The sequence below is a fragment of the Petaurus breviceps genome, unplaced genomic scaffold (genome assembly GCF_028583685.1).
Source record: "Petaurus breviceps papuanus isolate PSGF00001 unplaced genomic scaffold, PetGlider_PUasm1.0 90686, whole genome shotgun sequence".
NCBI lineage: Eukaryota > Metazoa > Chordata > Mammalia > Diprotodontia > Petauridae > Petaurus > Petaurus breviceps.
The window spans coordinates 11,135,171-11,160,610 of NW_027187309.1; the positions used below are offsets into that span (position 1 = coordinate 11,135,171).

The window sequence follows — 25,440 nt, forward strand, 5'->3', positions numbered from 1 at the left end:
TTATATTTATTCATATGGGTTTTATATTAATAAATCACACAGTGCACGTGTATATATGTGTATCATATGTTATATTTATTTGTATATGTGTGTAAATATAATATATTGCATGCACATGTGTAGATACTATATATATTCTCCACGTACATATTCTTTCTCTCGATCGCTCACTCACACACACAAAATCTAGTTTTATGGCTATCCCTAAGAGACCTAAATATTCCCTGAAAAATTCCCATTACTTACTCTTCCCTTGCATCCATCTGTGTGGGCAGTACACAGGGAGAAAATCCCCCCATGAAAAGGGCAACAGCACCTAAACCCTGACTTTCCCTCTTACCTCTATAAACATCTCTAACTCTTGAAAGGTATATGGTAAAAGATGACACAGACTATTTAACTCAGGTAATGGTTTTATTTAAGTCAGCTTTGGCAGTGGGGGAATATAGTTTATATGCAAAATGATATGGTAATGAACGAGGGTTTATTTACTGACTATATATGTCTTTTATCTATGGAGCAGTCTGAACCAAGTCTGAGGAAAATCCTTAGAAGTTTGGTTACCACATAATGCATCTTTTTGGCCAAAGTAACTCAAGAATACAATTCACTAGGATTTTGAAGGATAGTGACCTCTGTTCCTGAAGGTAGTATTAAATAATGAAATAATAGATACTTGAAGATTGAAGAAGTCATGAAATAATAATGTTACATTACTGATTTTAGATAAATGATTAATATTAGCTGTCTATTTAAAATGACTGATTATTATATATGGCCTTATCAATAGTTTAACTTTACACAGCAAACTTCAAATAAAAATGCACTTATCTTGCAAGTATACATAGATTGTTGGCAGCCAAACAGTAAAAATGGTTACTGAATTGAATACATGATTACAGTCCTAATTTTTTGTCACTGATAGGCTCCTGAGTTTAGAATCTGGAAAATAATTTTAAGTTCTCAGTCTTGATTTCATCACAGTGCATTAGGGATAATGACGTGTAGATTAAGGAACAATAACAAAATCTTCCAAAATCATAAAAACCAGATACGTTATGGAGTTGCCTATGCAAAACTGAAAATGAAGTGCACTCAAGGAAAGAGTCAACAAAACACATTCTCCTTCACCTTGCAAGTTTGTTTGGATGTCTCTTTTCAAGGTAACCAGAATATTTCTTAAATATTAAATAACTATGTGATGTCCTCTAGATAAACCTGTATCTGGGTCTTTCCCAATACAGGTCTTAGTAGTTACAGTGATAAAAAAGTAGACTGTTGTCCCTCATATGATTCTAAAATAGTTTAGTTATATCAAAACAACAAAATAAAATAGTATTGTATAGTTATGAACTGAGCCAGGAGCAAATTGTGATCTTTAGCAACAGTATGGGGTAAAAATCTACTGCTGGTGGCAAAAAGAAACAAGGTTTATCTATATAGCATATAAGTGAAAATCCACATGTCTAATTTAATCAAAATTTCCAACATGGAAATCAATGTTCTCCCTTCCAATTCAGAGCCAATTATCAGATATATCATATGTGTTGAATTCCATGAGCCTTTTTTTTCTGACTTGTCTAGTTCTCCACAGAAAGAGGAAAGGGAGAACTGGGGATGGATAAAGTTGTGGCAGGAAGAGAGTAGACTTATATGGCTAATGTATCTCAAAACTAACATTGACAGTCAAATAACAGTCCATGATATGTTGAGACCACTGCTACCACATCCATTTAAAAGTTGATTGTTACAAATGTGTGAATTAGTATAGAGAAAAATGATAGTAAGAGGAAAAATAAATAAATGTATTATACAGCATCACATTTTCATCGTGCTGTTTGTATTAGTCATTAGAACTAGCTGATTAATTAGTAATTAGTCATTAGGAAAGAGCCACATGAAGAATGGATTCCATGCAGTTATTCAGCTAACTTTTACCAACATATGCTAAGCAGTAGGAGGGAAAATCAAGAGGTCATATGAGGCTAGGGCTCGACTTTCACAATAGCATTGAAAGAGACACACAAAATAAAACCATCTTCACAGTCTGGAATTTGGCTTATTGACCCTGCCAGACACCACTACTGTAAACTGGCCCTGGATATAAAATAAAACACTAGATTTATTTCTTTACACTGGGAGAATTCTGTGTGTAAAGAAATGCCACAGACGACTCTGCCGCTGGGCCAGGAATGTAGGCAAGTGTGTATTAGTACGCTTGCATGTAATGCACAGATGGTACATGACAGTAAACCCAGCCCCAGACTGGTGGAATGATGGTTGGAGAGCAAACATATTGTTATGTGTTTTGCTTTTTAAAGTTTTCTTGGCCTAAGATGTTAGGTAAGTTTCCTTTCCAATAAAGGAACAATGCCAAATGTTGGAAAGGAAATTTGCCTGATTTAATGGGCACAAACATAAAACCTGGAAAAGGGAGTATTATGGGAAAATCCAGAGCAATATGCCCATTTGAGGCAGGCTTCCAAGTTTTTGCCTGAAGGGAACCAGGGTCAGAGAATAGGATTTCTGTGGGTAGCGATTATAAACATACTACATAATGGATGCCAGAGCTAATTAAGAACAATCATAAATGGAACTTGGGTCTTTTCACTTAAAAAAGCCACATAGGTTGTGCAAATTTCTATCAGTTTGCAGATTTACTCAGATCTTCTCCCTCCCACTTCCACACATTTCTATACCTTAGGAGGTATGCCATATTGGATATAAAATTAGGCTTTGTATAAGGAAATCCTTGGTTCAAATCAATCCACTACTAGGTGGCTAGGTAATCCTGAACAAGTTATTTACCTTCTAGGTATCTCCTGAAGCTGCATAAGATCTATCTACAAAGTTATAGATAAATTGAGATAAGTTGGAAGGAGTTCCTGCACCAGACATTTCTTACACAGATGAAATCAGATATTCTATATATTACTGTATAACCTTCAACTATTTGAGGTCAATAGATACAAAGTTTGAAATATAACTTCATAAAGAAGCCAACTATCTGTTATACCATTATAAATGTTAATCAGCCAAGGAAGAGTCTAGGAATGAAGCCACCTGACTGAAGCTGAGAATTATAGAATTTAAAACTAAAAAATATCTTATATATTATTTGGTCCAACACCCTAATTTTCGAAACTAAGGTCCATAGAGGTGAAATCATAGCACAGTTGAGACCCAAATACTCTGATCTGGAATTCAATACTCTTGCATGCTGATAATTGCAATGATCTTTAAAAAAAAACACCTATTTATGCCTTTTCCTCCTTCACCTATACTCACTGGGGCTACTCCTATTTCAAACAAATCAAACAGGACACTGTTTGAAAGTGCAACAATATCTTTTTATGTATAAATTAGTCTGTATTAATACATACTTGTTGTCATTGTCAACAGTCAGTGACCATTTCTCAGTATGTCCAACACGTCCATGCAGACAAAATGATCAAGAATGTGGCATGCCTTTCATATAATTCCATCTCAAGAAAAACATAATGAAGTTATGTAGAATGCAGATTATTACAATCTAAATTATAAAAGTGATGGAGGAACTTACATTTTAAAATAGACTAAAAACTCAAGTGATATGAAAAGATGAAGGTTGAAAAGAATATAGCTGAAATTTACAAAATCGTAAATATAAAAATTAACCATAACAGCAGAATTAAAGAAAGAATACTTTTTTAAATTAAAGGAAGGAATTAGAGATGGATTTAAAGGAATCTACTTCACTTCATGGGTAATAATTTATGGAACTTATTGCTTATAACAATTAATAGGTAACTATAACTTTTTTGTAGAAAATGCAAACAGTAAGTATAGTGATATAGATTTGAAAATAAAGGATAAGTTTAGACATATTCATCAAAGACATCCACATAATAAATTAGAAATTGAGATGAAAGATGAAAAAGTCAAACTTTTCAAGAAATGCCATGGAAATTCAATATCTTTCCCATAAATCCTCCCTTGTACCCCCTGCAGGAGATATACAGATCTGATGTAGAAGGATATGAAGTCTTCTTTACAAATCAATATTTATGTCCCTCTACTCCCAAAAAGATGCAGAAGGGTGTTTTTGTAAGCAAGTATATTTACCTCCATGTCTCAACAAAGCAGCTAGTTGTTACAATGGATAAAGCATTGGACCTGAAGTCAGGAAGATCTGACTATAAATCCAGCCTTAGCACTTACTAGCTGTGTGACTGGACAAATCACTTAATATAAAAATAGGGGTAATGTCAGCTACTTCCCAGGCTTGTTGTGAGGCGAAATAATATTTGGAAAGCAGTTTGGCACAGTACCTAGCACATCATAAGTACTATACAAATGCCAGATATTAATGTTATTATCATTATGTCTAATACCTCTAATACTATATGTATCTTATGACAATTTCACATTTATAAGCCTTTCTATTATATTCTCCTAAGGTCACAGATGCAAAGGAATGAAAGGATAGGAATAAGTCCTAGACCTGTCATTTCATCATAGAAGGAAATACCAGGTAAGGAAATTCCCTCTTATCAACCTGAGTACACACTTTCTCTGCAGTGTATGCTATTGTTCAGTCGTCATTTCACAAAAAGTCTGACTTCATAACCCCACTCAGGATTTTCTTGGTAAAGATACTAGAGTGCTTGCCATTTCCTTCTCCAGCTCATTTTACAGATCCAGAAACCAAGACAAACAGGATGAAATGACTTGCCCAGGATCATACTGCTAGTGTCTGATGTTAGATTTGAGCTCAGGAAGATGAATCTTCCAGACTCCAGGCCTGGTTTTGTATCCACCACACCACCTACCTGACAACCACAATGTATAGTCAGAGAAATTGTCTAAAACCCTGAATGGTTAAGTGACTTGTCTAGGACAAATAGTCAGTATGTGTCACAAGTAGGACTTTAACTCAGGTCTTTCTCACTTTGAAGATGACTCTATTATTCCATGGTACCTTTCACTGATGACTTAAATTCTATACAGCTTTATATCACATAAGAAGCAACAATTTTAACACTGAGTAATCTGGAAGTTCTTTTTTGATCCTTTGATGGATCTATAATTTCATCAATGTGCATCATCTCTCTAGTGGTAGAGTCTAGAAACAATGCAGAACAAAACCATAGTCCTGAGTTGCATCCATCCATCTAATATAGATATCAAAATACCTTGTATATATCATCTTATCATATGGATAAGTGTTTCTTTCCTGTCACATCAGACAAAATTAAAAATAAGCCTCTTAATAACTACATTAGTAGGCTTTCAACTAGAACTCACAGCTTCCCAATGTGCTATTGGTCCCAACATGAAATGTATAAATTCCATGAAAAATATTTATCGTATTTTTTATTTTAATTTTTAGAAATATATTCAGGATCAAATTTTATATGCAGATATGTTGATATATATTTTTTTAAAGTAGACCCATTTGAACTGAGGTAGGTAGAAAAATCCATTGGGGGAAAAATGAGGAAAAAACAAATACAGATTGTGAATACTATCTATTTACACTTTCCAAGGAATAAATAATACCTCTTTGAAGTTGATGAAAACCTAGTAAAAATATTTACCCAGTAAACATCTTTATTAAAATAAACTGTTATGAGTGTAGAGAAATCTATTTTAACAACTTCATACATGCCCACGAGAGGCAATAGACTCTCCACCCCCAGAACATTTGGTAATTTTTACACGCAATATGTGCACAATCTGGGATACACCAAAGCATAAAAAAAAAACAAACGAGGACTTAAGGCTGGCATATTAACTACAAACACTAGATTCTTTGTTCTGCAGTTTTAGATTAAGCTTCTCCAATGATAATGTTGTTCTTGATGCTGATCAGGGTCATATGTCAAAGTATGTTTAATTTCCAGGGTTGCATTTAGATCAGTAATTTTTAATATTACTGCTTGCAAGAGCTTAAAAAATTTATCCTGCTTATTCTCTGACACTGAAGTTCCTTGTGGATGGAAGTTTCACATTTAGGTGAATTTCTCATTTATTTTCCCTTATTTTAGTTAATTATTCTTTTAAAAATATATCTGGTGAGTAGATATTCTTGGATAAAATGATAAAATTATTTAATCAATTTAAAGAGACTCTGGATCTTTTTCCCCCCAAATAATGACTGAATTGTGTATTAAAACTTGGAAGCAAACATATTCATTTATGCTTAACACTTTTCAATAATTTAGAAAAAATGTTAACATGGAGCTACACTTCCCTTTTTGCTGTTCCAAATACACAATATTTAATTACTCAGTTCTGTGCCTTAACACTATCCCCCAAGTCCAGAATGCTGTTTCTCTTAACATCCAACCTGTCCCTCAGCTGGCTAATTATTTCCCCTCTAAGTTTCTTTTATACTACAAACATCAGGGATTGTATTGGGGCTTTAAATTTCTTTGTATCTTGAGCACTTGTTATAATTTCTGGCATACAGTAGGCACTTAAAATGTATGTGTGTGTGTCTGTGTGTTGGCTGACCCAGTACTGTGTTTGCAATACTGTGTATACTGCAAGCTCATTAAGGGCAGTAACCGTGTTTGCTTTATCTCTGAATTCTTGGGGCTTAGCACAGTGCCTTGAGCATAATAAATGCTTGATATGTTTCAGTGATTGAATGATTACCTGAAAATAGCATAGTTGCAGTTATAGTTAATAAGACTAATAATACTCCGAATCTTTGGTATTTTTCAACTTGATCAATTTTCACAAGAGACTAAGATAGTGACTATTGGTTACCATTCAATTTCATAATTGAAGAACCAGGTGAAGACCTTTATTGGGATTTAAAGCAGTACTGGCTTGAGAGTCAGAAGAACATGGACTCTAAGATGTTTACTGGCATGGCTGTTCTGTAGTTTTATGACCTTAAACAAATCTATCAATGTCTCTGGCCCTCAGCTTCTAATTTTGCCAAATGAAGGTGATAGACAAGAGGGTGGACTTTCAAATCAAGAAGCTCAACATTTTCAGAACATTCCATGAAATTTAGTCCCCAGGCAAATGGGGACTTACCTATAAGAGTTAATGCTTTTACCTATAGGAGAGAGTTATTATGCTGAAAATAAATATATCTTTCCACAAAACTATCATCATGAAGAAAAGGGATATAGGTTTAGTTCTGTATGTAAGAAATACTACCTTGGGCACATTAGTGGCATTAGAATAGCCTCAAAAATATATACAATACAATTACTGACATGTCTATAGGGCTTTGACATTTGAAAAACATGCTCATCACAAACCTATGAGGCATGTGGAGAATAAGTATTCCTTTATTCATTTTACAGAAAAGGAAACTAGCTCAGTATTCAACTGAGTCCAGATTCAAACCCAGGTTTTCTGATTCCAATTTCGGGGTTCTTCCTACTCTGTATCCTACCAACTATCTATTACTCAATTACTGGAGGTCTTCTTTCTTGACCCTGACCCTGTTCATATTACAGCCTCCACTCTGCCTAGAACCTCCCTTTCTACTGAAAAAGCAAGGGCAGGTTCATCTATTACAGCAGAGTGATAGCTAACCTGAAAAAGAGCATTAACTCTTACTAGCCCCCCAAAAATGGACCTGTCCAATCAAAGTATACCACCTTCCCTATTCCTACCCTGAAAGCCCCAGCAACAAACCCTGTCCAATCCAGAGATGCCTAGTAACCAATTTACCTCCAGACTAATTAAGACCTACACGAGCTTTGTTCTTTTGCTCCTTAGGGGAGTCTCCCTCTGTGCAGACAGATCTCCCTTGCTAGAAAACCCAATAAACCCTTGGCTCCTACATTTCTGGTTCTGGTTCTGGTTCTGATTTGTTCCAGCACTGACAATTTTACCCACAAGTATGAGGAGGGAGGAATTTTTTTAATATATCAAAAACTTGCACAAGTGATATAATTATTAAAATTAGTTTTCAGAAAAGAAAAATCAACAAATTAATTAGTTTTCTGAAGAGAAAAATCAGCAAATTAATTTGCTACATAGAGTCCAAAATGTTAATGCATTTTGCTTTTAACAATGTGTCTTGTCAACCCAAAATTATTTTGATTTATTGTTGACATTGTTATATAGCCATATAAAGCTAAAAATAAGGTTTATAGAGGAATATTGACTTGATTTTTTCCCAATAAACACTAGAATAAATTAATTTAAAAAATGTTCATCATTCTGCTTTATAAAACAACTGCATATCAGTTTATTTCAAGACATGTAAACTATGTACAAGAAAAGTATTGACTGGCAAAATATTTTCCTACTAGGATGCCTTCATGTATATAGATCATCAACTCATCTAAAACATTCAGGGGTAGAGGGAACTACTAAAAGTATATTGTTTTGTTCAGAAAAAGCATGTTATTTTTGTTTAGAATTGGATGTCAAAGAGACTTTACATTTATGAACTACTAATCAAATAAAAAAAGTTAGTCAATTGCTCAATTTTCCACTTACAGAAACTGATTTTGAGCTATTAAGTATAGCTGTTTTAAACCTAACTAAAAATAATGAAACAAAAATCCATGTGGAAAATTGTATAGCCGAAAAAATAAATGTTTTGACCTCACTATTTTCTCCAAATAGTGGAACTACATTAAAATATCTATGAATAGCCAGTAAACAAAACAGTAAACAAAATGTAAGTTAAGTTACTCGTAAAGGAGATTATTTTTTGCAACAAGTACAGGGGTTTTTTTGGCTTGACTATTTTGCATATTTAACAGAGCACATCCAAATTTAACTCCTTCCCTCATTCCCCTGCTACCCCTAATCAATCAGGCTAGGATATGTCATATTTCCATTTGGATATACTTAATATTCTAGGAATTCACAACATTCCAAAATAAATAAAGAAGTCTGATAAAGAATTGGGGGGGGGGGAGGCAGTGTTAGGAAGAAATTTTGGTAGGTAGCACACACTGAGGAAATCTGCTACTATACAATTCAAGTACATTGGGCAATACTGAGGAGAAATAAGCTATGGGCAAGTAGTAGTAAGGAGGCCTTTGAGGACAGGAGAGTGAAGGAACCTTGCAAGATCCCCAGAGAGTCAATTGGGACAAAGTGCTGGCTTCCATCAATCAGGTGGCATGAACCTGTCCAAGCAGTTTACCCAACTCTCAGTTTTTTTTTTCTAGTAAAAAATGACTATAAACACATGCCCTGGCTATCTCTTAGGATTGCTGTGAGGGTCAAATAAAATAGTGTATTGTTATAGCTTTGAAAACAAAGCATTATGCAAACATGAAATTGGGTGATTATTATTACTAGGACAAATGGGCAAAGCACCCTTCTGGCAGAAATCCAGCTCTTCTGACTCAGCAACTTTCTGTGGAATCTAATATTCCTGATAGCATTAGAAGATACAGTCTATCCTTTTCTGTACCATATTATTTTATGGTTCACGACTCTATAGGATGCAGCTTTATTATTGTTTTCTTCTTTGTTACTTTGGACATCTGTTCTGAGGATCTCTGCAATCTCTCTGTTACTTCTGGGATCAAAGACAGAAATAATTATAATAGGAGCTATTGCTTTTTCGTCAATTCTTACATAAATGCTTCCAATCTATCTTTTAGAATCATAGACTATTTGGGCTTGAAAGGACTTTCAGAGGTCATCCCCTCTAACAGTCACCTGGATCACTTCATCAGTATTTCTGACGAGACATCCACTCTCTGCTTCAAGACCTCCAGTAGTGAACAAGTTATTGGTCAAATAAGTCATCATCATCATTACCACACCACCCCCACCATCATCATCTAAATAATGCACAGAGAAATAAAAAATGAGGCATCCTATAGAGTGAAGCTTAGAAAGACAGTCTTGACACACCGAACTATTAAAGTTAGTTATATTGGTATTTGGCATTAATATGCAAGCAAACTACAATTTAAATTCCCTTCATTCCTCTAGACAGTTATAAAAGAAATCCCTTTATGCTACTTCTGAGAGAGAGGAGAGAAACGTATACTAGCTTCCTTGAAATTCTTCAAAGTGAATGAGGGATGGACAGAATGAGGACAGTTTTACGACTCTCAAGAGGGCCTCGGGAATTCAGCAAAGCTCCTCACAACATTCTGAACTCTCTATTTTCTGAGTAGAGTTATTAAGCATTTCTGAGCAGCTGCAATCACTGCACTGAAACTGCAATTCACTTGAACTCTGAATGATGATATAGATAATAATTATAATGTATACTTACACAGAATTTTTCATCAAAAGCTAAAGTGTATTTGTAAAATCTGACAGATGCTTTCTGTAAAGGAAAAAAAAATCCTATATGTCTACATCCTCATCACCTTAAGCTTTAGCAGTTTGTTTAATCATGTTAAAGGTAATGCAATGAATAAAAAATTGGACTTGGAATTAGGAAGACCTGAATTTGAATTCTGCCTCAGATACACGTTCTGTGTGACTTTGAGCAAGTCACTTAAAATCCCTCAGCTTCAGACTCCTCCTCTGTAAAAAGGAAATAATAAAAGCAGCTAGGTGGTGCAGTGAATAGAGCACCAGCCCTGGGGGTAGGAAGACCTGAGTTCAAATCTGGCCTGAGACAACTGACACTTGACTAGCTGTGTGACCTTGAGCAAGTCAAGTAACCTTAATTGCCTTGCCTTTCCCCCTCCGAAAAAATAAGAAATAATAATGACTCATCTCCCAAGGTTTTGAGGAAGATTGAGATAAGATGTGTAAAACATTTTGCAAACCTTAAAGCACTATATAAATACTAATGATGAGAATGATCTTTATTAGTTATAACCCTTAACATCAACAGATACAATGTTATAGTCTCACCTTGGTTTTAGAAGCATAACAGAGCAGTCTAAAAACAGTCTCCAATAGTTTTCTTTATATAAATTTTTATTTTCCTTATTAGTATTATAAAATTAAATTTTAAAACTCAGTGTCTAAAATAAATTTAATATAAGTATATGTATGTGAATGTGTATATATTTGTATATATACACATGTGTGTATATAAATACACATACATACACAAATGAGTCCCTTAGATCTTGTGTAATTACAAGGATATCTGGCCTCTAAAAAGAATTGTCAGGTTCTTTCTTATTTTCACTGGCTTTTTATTCCCCATCTAGATCCCCTGGGGAAAATCACCTAATGAAAGTTTAGGTTTGCCTAGGCTTTTCCAAAAAAGAAGCAGAAAGATACTCAAAGCAGAAAGATCATATAAGTTACTTGTATCCTTGAAAAAAAAAAGTTCAAGGGTAGGCTTCTACTCCTACCCCAAGTAATTTAATCCTAGAATAACCTTGATTGAATTAATAAGGAATGTAAACTAGGTGTGAATTATATCCTCAATCAATTTGAGAAGACAATAGTGATTTGACAACTGAGTGAAGGTAGGACATATTTTGTGACTGAAAGAATGAGACACATCCTTGGACAGGTACAAAATGGCTGTCAACCCAGCAGTGAATCAAGAAACAAGTACAGTCCTGGAAGAATTTTTCTCTCTCTCTCTCTCTGTCTCAATGTCTCTCTCTCTCTGTCTCTCTCTCCTGACCCCAGAGTATTACAGCAGACCACCAAAAGACAGCAATACAATCCCAATGGAATCAGAGTCTGAACGTGTAGGCTCTAATATATCTAGTCAGCATTAACAGTTATCTGAGAAAAGGTAGTTTCAAGGTATATAACCCCTTGTGATACAAATGTGACTTGCTGATTCTCTAAAGGCCAGTCCTCAGACACTGATAGAGAGCTACACCTAAGGAAAATTTTATGACAATTCTATAAAGGGATAAACGGTTAAGAACATTAAGTTGCCCCTTTTCCACATGAGTACTCCATCAATTATCAATCATACTTCTGCATTTTTGTACATGTACCAAGCCTCCCCATAGACCCTGAATATATTTGTGGGATACTATGCCCTAAACCTTTTAGGAAGAATGCCTTTTTAACCATTGTTCTTCCTAAACTTCCCCAGTAAATCCTTTTTATAAAAGCTAAAAAAAACTGGTTGTTTATTAAGGTGAAACATTTCTGGGGGCTTGTTAATGACCATATTACAAATCAAGACCATTAGGGCTACATCTTCAACTCTGAGAGTGGTATTTAGCCATATGTACTTTGGGGATCCAACCATCAACACATGTACATCATGGGGGAGTGATCCCAGAGGGGGTGCTACAAAGGAAATATTTAACAGAGAAAATACTTAGAAGCATTCATTGATGAAGATTTAAAACTTAAAACATTCACCTATAATTCCTCTTATACTCTCCCAAGAGGCTGATATTAAAAACATCAAAACATGCAATATTGTTGTGAGACTGCTAAATATCCATTTCACCATCACGTCAGTTTCCACACTGTTGAAACAACTCTCTTGAGGTCTAAATTCACTTATAAGCCAGTGTATGGCTTAAGCTCATCTTCCTATTAGTGGTCAGCTTCTTCCCGGAGGGAAAAGAATTCTTCTCATGTCAGTCAGAACTGACAAAGGTACCCAGGAGCTATTGACCTCTTAAAATCATGAGATTGCCTCTAAGCTTGGAAACATTCATCTCAAGATCCTTGTTCACATGCCTATTATTAGGAAAAGGAAAGCAAGCAGAAGAGATGACCAAAGGCCTAAGATCCAGATTCAGGCTCTATTAGGCAATACATGGGCTTTCTCTCACCTACGAGCAGTGGCTGTAGCTATGAGGGGAGCTCATTCCACCACCTCATGGGAAATCGAAGGAAAAGCCTCCATAGTGCCTTGACCAAATTAGGAAATAAGAGGGAGAGAGAGGAGGGAAGGAGGGAGGGATAGGGAAAAGAAGAGGAAAAGAGAAAGAAAGAGGGAGAAGGAAAGGGGAGGGAAAGGGAGAGGGAGGGAGAGGGGCAAAGAGAAAGAGAGGGAGAGAGACAGAGGGGCAGAGAGACAGAAAGAGAGAGACAGAGAGAGAGACAGAGACAGAGAGAGAGACAGAGAGAGAGACAGAGACAGAGAGAGAGACAGAGAGAGAGAGAGACAGAGAGAGAGACAGAGAGAGAGACAGAGAGACAGAGAGATAGAGAGACAGAGAGAGAGACAGAGACAGAGAGACAGAGAGATAGAGAGACAGAGAGAGAGAGAGACAGAGAGAGAACAGATACTGAGAGAAATAACACCAAAGAGTGGTTATTTCTTTCAACATCCACTAAATGGGCCATTCTTCCTGACTCAGTGTCCAATCACTTTTGATGCAGCTCCCTTCCCACTGCTTTTATCGGAGGGACAAAAGGATGGCTGCATCACCCAAAAGGGATCCCACATTCCCTTTCAAGTGTCAAGGCGAGCTCAGTTCAGCAATATAGGATGTACTCTAGCAGAGAAGATTGAGGAGAAAAAGTACTAATTATGCCCATTACATATCTCAAGTGAACTATATTAACTATGTGATGTACATAATGTCTTATAGTGCAAATAGCAATAAAATTGAAAAAAAAAAGCTAGATTGAATTCTAAGCTCAATTTCTTAACAACAGTGTGACTTTGGACACTAAATCTGTCAGATTCAATTTTTGTATGGCATGAACCGTAGATCTGAAGTCAGGGTACCTATGTTGGAACACTATGCTACTTCTATGACTTGGAATTAAGTAATTTATACTCTCTGGGTTTTGGTATTCTGACCTGTTAAATGAGGGAGTTGGAATAGATGGCCTCTACAATAACTTCCTGTTCTTAATCTATAACCCTATGACTGATTTACCCATAAATCCAGTTCCTACTCTGGGTTCTATTTTGTTGGACACAGCAATGGGTATCCAGTCACTAAAGAATAGCTGTTGATGGACAATGTAGGAGTCATTTGGTAAATGTATCACTATGAGACTTCAGCAGCCAAACAGAGTTATCTTTTTAAAAGTCCTTAGTTTCCTGTAACTATGCTCTAAGTCAGAGCTGTCATTTTCTAACACTTGTTTTCCCAGTGTTATGCTAAATGCTTAATAGATTTAGAATGATTTAGAATAACTGAAACATTTCTTATGATTATGATTGGAAATGGATTGAATGAAATTCTTTAAAATGTACAATCTCCTCACTAATCACAATCTGGGTACCTTTTGGTGGTTGAATTTTTCTTTTCAGGCTGCTCTGTATTATCATTTGGTTAGTTACTACTTTAGTATATGCAATCAAGAATATAATACTCAGAGTCCATGGATAGGATTTGGACTCAAAAACACTTATGAATACATCTGGGTCTCCTTTATTATTTTTAAATCCAATGGCCTTTTCTTACTCCTTATTTTTCTAGACCTTTCAGCAGGATTTCATACTGTTAACCACTCCCTTCTCCTTAATATTCCCTTCCCCTTGGGTTTGATGAAACTGCTGTTTCACAAGTGTGTTTGTACCTGCCCAAAAGATCATCCTGTTTCCTACAGTGGATCATTATACCTGTCCCCACTCATATTGTGCATGTGGCCCAGGACTCCGTCTTGAGCTTTCTTCTCTTCTAGCTCTATACTTCCTTTTTTGTTATCTCATCAGCATTCATTCAACTATCATCTTCCAGCAGATGACTCCCAAATTTCATTTTACTTCTGAGCTCCAATTCCAATATATTGAATTGTCTGCCAGATAGCTCTCCTCAGGTGTCTCATTGCTGTCTCAAATTCAATCTGTACCCCCAAAAAATTATTTTACAACTTTAGCCCATCTTTTTTTCTAAGTTATCTATTTCCTGTTTCAAAGTCTCCTAAGAATCATCCTCAACTCTTCACTCTCATATATCCTTCTACAACTATTTGCCGAGGGTTTGTTGATTCTATTTCTACAACATCCTTCACATCTGTTCCCCAGTCTTTGCTCATATGATCTCCACCTTTGTTCAGGTCAGACTCTCTCTCCTTGACTGTTGCAATAGTCTCCTAACTGGTCACCCTATAACCATACTCTGTCCCCCTCCAATCCCTCTTCTACCCAGTAAATTGTTATTACTAAAGCACAGCTAAATCTTCAGTGCCTCCCTATTGCCTCCAGGAAGGAAAATTCCTCTCCCTGCCATTTAAAGCCTTTAACCATCTGACTCTTACCCATCTTTCCAGGTCTAGAATGCTCTCCCTTATCATCACTGCCTCTTGGAAACCCTAACTTCCTGAATTCAACTGCTTGGGGTGCCCCCCATACATAATAGTACTTTCCTGATTCCTGAAATTAAACTCCCTATGCCACATAAAATTATTTTGTGGCAATTCTACAAACTTATTTTGAATTTACTTATCTTTGTATATATTGTTCCCCCAACTCCAAATAGAATGTAAGCTCCTTGAAGGCAGAAAATGTTTTGCTTTTGTATCTTCAATAGCCCTGGCAAAATGGAATTCAAACTGGATCTCAGGTGTTTTCTAGCAGTATGAACCTGGGTAAATCACTGAATCTGTGTTTGCCTCAGTTTCCTCAACTACAAATGGGTACAATAATACAACCTCCCTCACAGGGTTGTTATGGGGATTAAATGAGATAATTTGTAAAAGTGCTTAGCACAGTGCCAGAAACAAAGTATACACTATATAAATGCTTGCTCCATCCCTCTCTCCCCAGCACATAATACACGCACTGGCACATAGGTGACTCAATTAATATCTGGTTAATTGAGCTGGAGCTCATGGTTTTTCTTGGAACTGACTTTGCCAAACCATGAGAAGGAGGAAAAGGACTAAAACTGTGCCTATCTATCTCATCCTATATTGTCAGTCTAAAGCTTAAGCCAAGAGGAAAGAGTTTCTTTCCCTTCTTACTATATATCAGTGAGAGGCTTCTAATCAGTGAAAATTACCAAATTTTTCTAAAGAAAATCCTAAAAACATTCTGAGTAGATCCACTAAAATTTTATGATACCTAATTTAGCTCTTCTCTCTTGCCTACACCACACAGCTACTTAGTCTCAAATACCCTTGATTTTTATCCCTGTCCCAACTGCAATCAACGAACTTCAGTTCCCTTTTACCTCTCAATTGGACTACTGTGATAGGACTAATGGGTCTTCACGTTTTCAATCTACTTGCTCTGCAACCCATTCGTCATATTGCTGACTTTAGAATCATCTCAATATAAAACTTTTATTATATCACTAGCTCAAACTCTTTTAGAAGCTCCTCGTCTTCTCCTAAACAAGGCATTTGGCATTCTGTGTATCTCATTTGAATGGTAAAAATACATAAAGGTTAATTTTGCCCTCAAAAAATACCTTCTAACCTTGACATTCAAGAACTTCTACAATCTTGGGACAACCAGCCTTCTAGATTTATCTTGCCCTACTGACCTTGGACTACCTATGTCCCAGCCACACATGACTATTCACTCTCCTTATTCACCTGCCCTCCACTGTCTCAAAGTTTTTGCTCAAACTGTCTCCCCATACCTATAATGAACTCCCCATGCCAACTTTTTATCACTTCCTATTATATAAGTTAATTAATCACCCCCAAACAATAATTATTTAATCAATCAATAAACATTTAAGTACCTACTATGTGGCAGACACTGTACTAATTGGTGAGAATACAAAAAGAGGCAAAAGGCAGTCTCTCCCTTCATGGGGCTTACAATCTAATGATGGAGACAACCTGCAAAGAAATAAATATAAAGTCAGCTATATACTGAATAAACAGGAAAATTGTCACCAGAGGGAAGGTACTAGAATTAAGAGGGATTGTGAAAGTCTTCCTTAAAGATGAGCTTTAAATTAGGACTTAAAGGAAATCAGGAAAGTAAGTAGGCAGAATTTAAGAGACAGAGAAGTCCAAGTAAAGGGATAGCCAGAGAGAATGCCCAGAGACAAGAGATAGTAGAAGAATAAGGTCAGTGTCACTGAATGGAAAAAGTACATGGCAGAGAATCAAGTATATGAAAACTATAAAGACAAGAGGGAACTAGCTTATGAAGAGTTTTCAATGCCAAGCAGAGCATTTGTATTTGCTCCTAGAAGCTATAGAAAGCCACTAGAGTTTACTGAGTAGATGAAGTAACATAATCAGTTCTGAAATTTAGGAAATCAGTTTAGTGGCTGAAGGAAGGGTGGATTGGAGTAGGGAAAGACTTGAGGCAGGCAGACTCACTAGCAGGCTACAGCAGTAATCAAAGTATGGGGTGATGAGGGCGTGTGCGAGACTGGTAGCAATGTAAAAGAAGAGAAGAGGACATATTCAGGAAATTTTACAAAAGCTAAACTGACAATCTTTGGCAATAGATTGGATATGGGGATGATGGGTGAGAAATAGTGAAGAGTTGAGTTTGCAAGCCTAAGGGACTAGGAGGATGGAATTGTCTTCTATAGTAATAGAGAAGGTCAGGGAGGGAAGATTTAGGGGGAAATACAATGAGTTTTGGACATGCTGAATTTAAGATGTCTATTGGATATCCAATTCAAGAGTCTGAAAGGCAGCTGGAGATGTGAGACTGGAGGTCAGCAGAGAGGTTTCAGCAGGATAGGTAGATTTGAGAATCATCAGCATAGGAATGGTAATCTATATGAGAGCTAATGAGATCACCAAATGCAGGAGTATGGAAAGAGTAGAGAATAAGCAAAGGAGATTGAGAAAATGCAGTCAGATAGGTAAAAGAAGAACCAGGAGTGATATCCCAAAAGCCTAGAGAGAAGAGACTACCAAGGAGAAGAATTTAATCAACAATGTCAAAAACTGCAGCCATGTCAAGAATGAAGATTTTAAAAAGGTTACTGAATTTGGCCGTTGAAAAATTATTGGCAACTTTGGAGAGAGCAATTTCAGTGCAATGATGAAGTCAGAAGTTGGATCATAAAAGAGAGGAGAGAAAGTGAGGCAGCACCTTTTGTAGATTGCCTTTTCAAGGAGTTTAGGTACCAAGAATGACAATGAAGGATGGGGGATATGTGGGAACATTTTAGGCAGTAAGGAATGGGCCAGCAGTAGAGAGAGATTGAAAATATGTGATAGGATAGGGATGATATAGGGGGCAATCTTTGGAGGAGATGGGATGGAATGAGATTATCTAATTAGGTAGAGGTGTTAGCCTTAGGAAAGAATAAGGTCACTTTGTCACCTGGAACAAATGCGAAGGAGGACATAGTGAGAGTAAGCATATGAGTGATATGAGGATGGGGAAGAGGGGAAAAGAGGTTGCTCACAGCAAATGGTCTCAATATTATGCATGATATAAAATATAATAATATTACACATCCTACCATTATGCCACTAAACAAAGGCAAGCTCACTAGGTTGAAATCTGAAGACTTCATTTTCTTCACTTACCTAACAATTAAGCCATCTATACTTTTCAAATCCCATGGTAAACCTCCTAAGACAATGTCAGTGGCTCAGCATCATATCTACCAGTATGCTCAGTACTTAAGGATGCAGTTCATTCGACCCTGATGGTTTGAACTCATTAAGGATGGGATAGCTAGGTATTCTCTTAAGATCTTTGTATGTATTTTCGGGTATTAACCCCCTATTCGTCAATTTTGCTCTGTCCTTTCCATTACAAACATCATTGGCAAGAAAATAGAAGCAAAATAAAAGTCAAATAGCAATAACTGCTCTCTGTCATCAAATTTAACAACCTTTCCCCCACAGGCCCATTGCTTATTTAATCTTCACCTTTCCCCCATAAGTACTTATTGAAACTTCTCTTTTCTTTCAAAATCTTCCTTAATGGAAGGCACTCAATCAAGAAATCTTTTCTGATCTTCCCAGTTGTAATTGATCTCTCCATCTTCTAATTTCTCATAATACTTTATTTTTATCTCTTCTTTATATTTATATATTGTGATCATATATGTTATGATCATATCATAACCTAGTCCTATACTAACCTACACTAACCTTCTTGAAGTCTGGTTTTCATGTGACATCTTTGTATCCTCATCACTTATCACAGTAGTTTTTACAGGTAGATGTTTGCTAAATTGAACTGAATTTTCCACTCTCCCCCTTTTCTGTCTAAAACATGATAGAATGGATATGGACATTAGTGCCTAAATTGAAGGCTTAGCCAAATCTATTTCCTTGTGCTCAATTTCCATTTCAACCCCAAATTCATAGGTTTGCAAACAGAATATTTAACGAATGTAGGAAACTAGCTTGTCATAACCTAATTCTGTGGTCTGCAAAAATTTCACCACAGAAACCACAAGGGTGAAACAAAAGGCCCATGAATAACAAACTCAACCTGCTCCCACTTTTTCCTACAGCAAAATATAATAAAAATTGTGTGGAGTTTTTCTTGGCTTGGATAAATAACAATTTATCTCACTATATTATTAAACTTTGTATTTTTGTTTTTGATTGCTAAAATGAGCCCACAGTGGAAAAAATACATATGAAGGAAGGGGGGAAAACATATGTTTCATGTGACATTATTTTGTACTCTTAAGGAATTCTGCAAATGACCTGAGAATGATTTGAAAAACTACAACACTAAAATCTGCTATGTTGTGAACTTTATTAACCTTAAAGCACTAATAAAATATGCAAAAGTAAAAGCATCTCACCAACATAGAAGAACTAAGATCCTGGGGATGTAAATTCCATTGGAAAAATTATAAAATTTTAAAACTTTTAAGAATTGAGCTAACAGTCCCACCCAACCCTGTTCAAATATTAGCAATCAAAAAAGGCCTGGCTATTTTAAAGGGCAATCTGGAATCTTTCTGGTAGTACATGACTAAGATCTAAAATTCCATACTTTCATGAGAGAATCTTAGAAAGAAATAGGCTACTACTTTTTTTTAATCTGCCAAAAAATTGCAGGAATTCACTCAATTAACTGTGTAAAATCATATCAACCCTGACTGACATGGTAGTATATTATATGTTGGGGTGGGGGGAGAAACAGGAGGTAATTTACTACCGAGGAAAATGAGTCATGATGTAAACTTATGGGTGCATCAGAAGATTTCTTTTGAATTGAATATGACTGATTCTTTCATCAAATTTCTTCCAATCTATTTTTCTTCTATTTACAATGAAAATTCACATATATAAGATTAATTTACGTTAAAGAACCAAAAACATATCCTAGTTGTCCAAGGGGAAAAATGTATTTTTTTTTTAAGATTGGCTCAATGAGGGAAATGTTTGAGCTCAAGGGCAATTCAGTAAAAGGAATATGTAATTACCTAGTACTGAGCACACTTGAGAACAAATGGGGATCTGGGGAGCACGAGGGGAGGTATGAAAGAAAAGCTGGAGAGGAGAAGCAGTCACTTTGAGAGGGGCTAAGAATGTTATCTGGATGTCTCACTGGATGAGAGACTCTCAAAGAATTTTATGCTAAGTAGTAGGTGGAAGAGGTATTTCAAATAAACCTACCCAAGATTTATTTCCCTTTAAACACTTTTTGTCCTCTAAAAGGAGGAAAGAGGAAGTACTTGAAAAAGACCAAAAAAGTCAACCTTTTTAATCAAGTCTTCCTTTGGATAGGGGCAGCTGGATTGGCTACAGCTCAGGGCCTGGAGTCAAGAAGGCTCATCTTTGTGAGCTCAGATCTGGTCTCAGATACTTATTAGCTACCGTATGTGATCCTGGGCATGTCACTTAACTCTGTTTGCCTCAGTTTCCTTATTTATAAAATGAACCAGAGAAGGAAACGAAACACCACCCTAGTATTTTTGCAAAGAAAACCCCAAACTGGGGCACAAAGAGTCAGAAATGACTGAACAACAAAAACAAAAACCTTTGGATGTGTGACCTTGTAGTACGACTCAAATTTTAGGTCATGATGATTTTCACCATTTGTGTAAACTACACTATGTTTTTAGCATATAAAAGGCTTCCAAAAGCTTGAAATTATAGCCAACTTTTCAAAATTATTTTTTCCAAATTGTAGGATGAGAGCATTGTAAAAGTACTGTCATTTCATTTTGTTAACCCATACTTAATTCTGACAATGACAATAAAAACCTCTCTCTAACTCACTTGGCAAGCCATCACCCATGGCACCCATTGTGGCCTGAATTATTCTGGCTTCATATCCATATTTCTTTCTACCAAGCTAATAAATCACAGCTCCAGGACCCAAGAAATCACTGTTTCAGTCTCAGGCATAATGGGGTAAAGAGCTCTTTTAATAGTTAAAACTTGTGTTTTAAAAGGTAGAAGTTGTCTCAGAGGGATGACTATTAAATGGATAAAATATTGAGGCAGGTGAGAAAGGACTATGTAATTTTATTGTACTGGTTGAAGTATTACAGCTTTATCATGTACTGGTAAATAAAGACTGCATTCACAACCATGGTCAATATTTGATCATCAACAGCAAAAACTACAAGAAGGTCACTTTGCCAATTGGCACAGGTTAAGAGTTCTATTTTACCCACTCTTCCCATTTCTTAAGAGACCAAGAGGGCACATCAACACTTTCATTTTATCTAAAAACAAAATATTTTAAGAAATACCATAAACTTCAATCTGAATACACCCACTTGCCATCGTCACTAGTAACTTAATCATTAGCTCTGACCTCATTATAATCACCAGCTTAAAGGGTGTGGGAGTTCATGAAACTACAAGACTCACTTTGGTGTTCAATTGTTTGTTGGAAATTAGGACTTAGTCTTTATTGCCAATTATCATTAATTTTTTCTATCACTTCAATAGTGGTTGCAATTGAAAATCATTTTGACATTTGTATAACTAACTGCATGTTTCAAAAATATTTTCACAAGGCCAATGGTTGAAAATATCCAGGGAGGCTTAATATTTTCTGTGGTTATATTTGCTACTCATATATAATACAATAGTTTTCATGCTTAGCATGCACAGACACACACACACACACACACACACACACACAGAGTTTCAAAAGCCTCAGTGCAATTATACTTAATGCTTAGTGCTATATCCAAACATTCACAAAAGCTCTTAACTTCTTTGAGTTTAACAAAGATAACAGCAAATGAATTCAAATTATTAAAACAAACATTCAAATATTGCTAGATGTTTTAAATGTGCTATTCTATATATTGCAGATGAAAATTCTAACCCCAAATAAGAACAAATCAAGTCATTTAAACACTTATCATCCTAAGATACTATATTTTTAAAAAGGAATTGCAAAATAGCATTTAATCACCAAAAATTTAAACCCTAAATGTTTAGGAAAACAGCCTGAAGTTTTAAGCAAGCAACGATTCATCTTTTCAATTCCTCATAGATAACATCCCAAGATAGATTTAACAGCCTACTAGCAAAATTCCATGTTCATTAGTATTGCCAAATATTACTGACATATGCTGCAAAATTGTCAATATGCATTAATTTTTTAATGCTGGACATGTTTTTGGAAAAGGTATAATAACAGAGTAATAAGCAGTATTTCAATTTGGGAAAGGGTTAAGAATTTTTCAAATCTGGAAATTTTCTTTTAAAAGACTGTTATTAAGTGCTGTTTACTATTACGATTTTGAAATATTTCTTCCTGTCATTCATAATATATCCAAAAACACTATCTAAAGATTTAAGGTTATAGATGAGGTTAAACACACCCACACATTCAGGCACAGAAAGACAAAAACATAGGAAACTTCTGAGGAGCTCTTTCACGTGGGTGTGCATTTCTAAAATAAAAAGTATTATCACTCCAACAGATGTAAGTCTGCTAAATGATCAAGCCAGACTTGAAATTCTGTTTTGACAGTTTCACCAGAGATCCTGAGAAACACAAAGATGTTTAGTGATATGAATGAAACAAAATTGATGTGGAAAGGACAATAAAGTTTGTGACAGTTTTCTTCTGGATATATATCTTCTAGTATATGCTTCATCTAAGGGCATACCAAGTTACCCATGGACTGTAGTTAGTTTTTCCATCATAGTGTAGTGCTCAAGTTTAATATATTAATATATAATCACTCATAGAACTGCCATTCCATTTTTAAAAGTAAATTTCACAATGTGTGATGGTCTCCTTAGGGGTGGGAAAGAATTTGTTTTAATGCAAAAGTCTTCTGAATTTCTGTGATTCAATAAGGTGAACACAAACTACATATATATATATATATAAATGTGTATGATTATGTATATATTTCATATGTATGTGTATATATCACTTCATACATATATGTATATAAGTATCTGAAATTGTAATCCTATTTTATAAAAAAAAAAATCTGGCACTTTATTTTATATACTATAATCTGAATTCCATAAGCCACATATTGTTACATAAAGACTTTATTTTCTATCAAAGCAGATGATAAATTATTACGTATATAGTTGTATACCATTACTAGGAAAATCAATAGACAAATACTCAATGGACAAAATACATTTATCAATCTGGCCACATTACAGCATTCTGGAATAAAGTTACAATTCCATTTAGCTTTATATGCAGTATTTTTTTCCTCATCCCTGAAAGCACAGGTTTTTTTTTTTTTCAGAATTTCTTTAATCCCTCTTTTTATACTAAGGTAATATGATTATTTACTTATTTTCCCGATTTTTTTTGAAGTTAGTTCTACTAGAAAAGTGGAATTCAATTCAATTTTGTTTCCAGATGTAAGACAGACAACAAGCGATGGTCAAACACAATTAAGAAACAGGTGTCTCTAGGATACACATATCTAACTGAAACACTACATCATATGTTGTGCTTAGGGGAGGGAAGGGAGTTGCAACTACAAATACTTTAAAAAATATTACACATCTAATTTAGGGAAAAAAACCGATATAAAAGAGGAATACAGATGGGCATGATATCTTTGTGTCAAGAATAAAATGGCACATTTGCATTTAAGAATATAGCATCCTAGCATTAGTATATTATTTACTAACCCAAACAAAAATTCATTGAAAAAATTATCACATTGATCCATTAGAAACGGAAGTATTGCACAAGTTACTCTATAATAAATTGTAAAAAAAAATAATAAATGTTCATTCTTTAAAACAACATAATCCTCGGAATCTTTTCAATTGCTACAAGGTAAAACTTGTGGTCCAAAACTGTGCTTACCCAACGCTTGCCCAGTTATTATTATTAATATTATTATTATGAGCAACACAGTCAAGGTTATTTTCATTTGAAATGGTCATTCCTTCCTCTTAGCTTCCCCAAAAGATACACATAGATGTCAATTTACATGCGTTGAAGGCCAACTATTTTTAACAAAAATAGCCAGATAAACGCCAAGCCCAAGCTATTTCCAGATCATAAGATGGTAAACGTCTGGACTGAGTCTGCGGAAACAAAGTAGGCGAAAACTAAAGAGGAAGGGGGTGGGGAGTGGGGAAGGGAACCGGGGTTCCCTTATTTCCGACTGAGCAGTGCGACTCTGCCTGGCATCTGCATAGGTTCAGAAAAAGACACATCCGTGATCGATAGTGTGTGTGTGTGTGTGTATGTATGTATGTATGTGCACCACACTAACCCAATAAACAAACAAAACCCTGCGGCAAGGGAGGGAGCATCCTCAGGCTTTCAGGGCATGAACCGAAACCTAATCTACCTGTCACTTGTCTTTTAACTATAGCCCTGAAGCGCCGGCAAGAGATCTCTATTCACATCCTGGATACAGGGCTCTGGGACTTGTAGGGTTTTGTTTCCCTTTTGTTTATCACTATTATTATTCTTTGGCCCTGAAGCTCCTTTGCCCAGCCGCTAACCATTTCCCTTCCCCCGCAATAAAGAACTCCCTAATGCCCCCCAACCATCCTCTTTCCTCCCCCGCCCCCTACTCCACCAACCCCCGTCACAGTGAGCCACTAGGACCGAGAAGAGCGGCTTCTCTCGCAAGCCCCCAAACCAATAATCCCTCTCCCCCAAGCGCTCGGATCCTTACATCAGCCGGAGGGGCGATGGGTGGGTTTCTCTAATGCCAGCGTCTTGCAAATGGATGGTGGCAACGCTGGGCACCGGCGGTCCTCTCCGGCCGCTCGGGGCTCTCGCGCTCTGCGTGTGTATGCCTCTGTCTCTCTGTGTGAGTCTGTGTGCTTCTCTCTCTTTCTCCCTTTCTCCTCTCCCTCCCTTCCTCCCTCCCTCTCTCTCTCTCTCTCTCTCTCTCCTTGTTCTCTCCTCCCGGCTTAACAGCCAAAGCTTTCTACTTGCAACCCAAACCTGCCCAGGCTACGGAGCATGCCCAGTTTAACTGCTCGGAGCCACTTAGAGCCGGTTAGCAAAGTGCGGATCCTCCAGCTGCTGCTGCTCCTCCTCCTCTCGGGTTTAGGGAAACGTCGGGGCTAGGAGGAGGGAGAGTAGAGAAGAGTGAGCCTCGAGGTGGTAATAGCTAGATGTCCAGCCTGGGGCGGGATCCCAGGACCAAGCCCCAGAATGTCTGGGGGGCTGGGAATGCGAAGGGTGGGCACAGAAGAGGTGGGCGGGGCGCCCCGTCTGGGGAAGCCTACTGTCAACGTGATGATAGGTTTCTACTGAGGGAAGGGGGTGTGGGTGCGGGGGAAGGCGTGTGTGTGTCTGTGTATCCGTGTCTGTGTCTGTGTATCCGTGTC

The 25,440-nt window shown here is 36.4% G+C and overlaps 1 protein-coding gene and 1 pseudogene across 10 annotated transcripts in view; one reads left to right on the forward strand and one right to left on the reverse strand.

The window, feature by feature from the left end:
* The window catches only part of PLCB4 (phospholipase C beta 4), a 537,045-nt gene extending 511,706 nt beyond the window's left edge, over window positions 1-25,339 (reverse strand). For 6 of the 10 annotated variants that reach the window (XM_069065422.1, XM_069065427.1, XM_069065425.1 and 3 more), the window contains exon 1: window positions 24,777-25,338. The gene's annotated coding sequence lies outside the window, so the exon portion shown is untranslated. Of the gene's footprint in view, window positions 1-24,776 lie in introns of all 10 variants that reach the window. The other 4 variants (XM_069065424.1, XM_069065423.1, XM_069065418.1 and 1 more) reach the window with 1 other exon arrangement.
* Window positions 1-25,440, forward strand: part of LOC138144133 (tyrosine-protein phosphatase non-receptor type 2 pseudogene) — an 84,950-nt pseudogene that overhangs the window by 2,452 nt on the left and 57,058 nt on the right.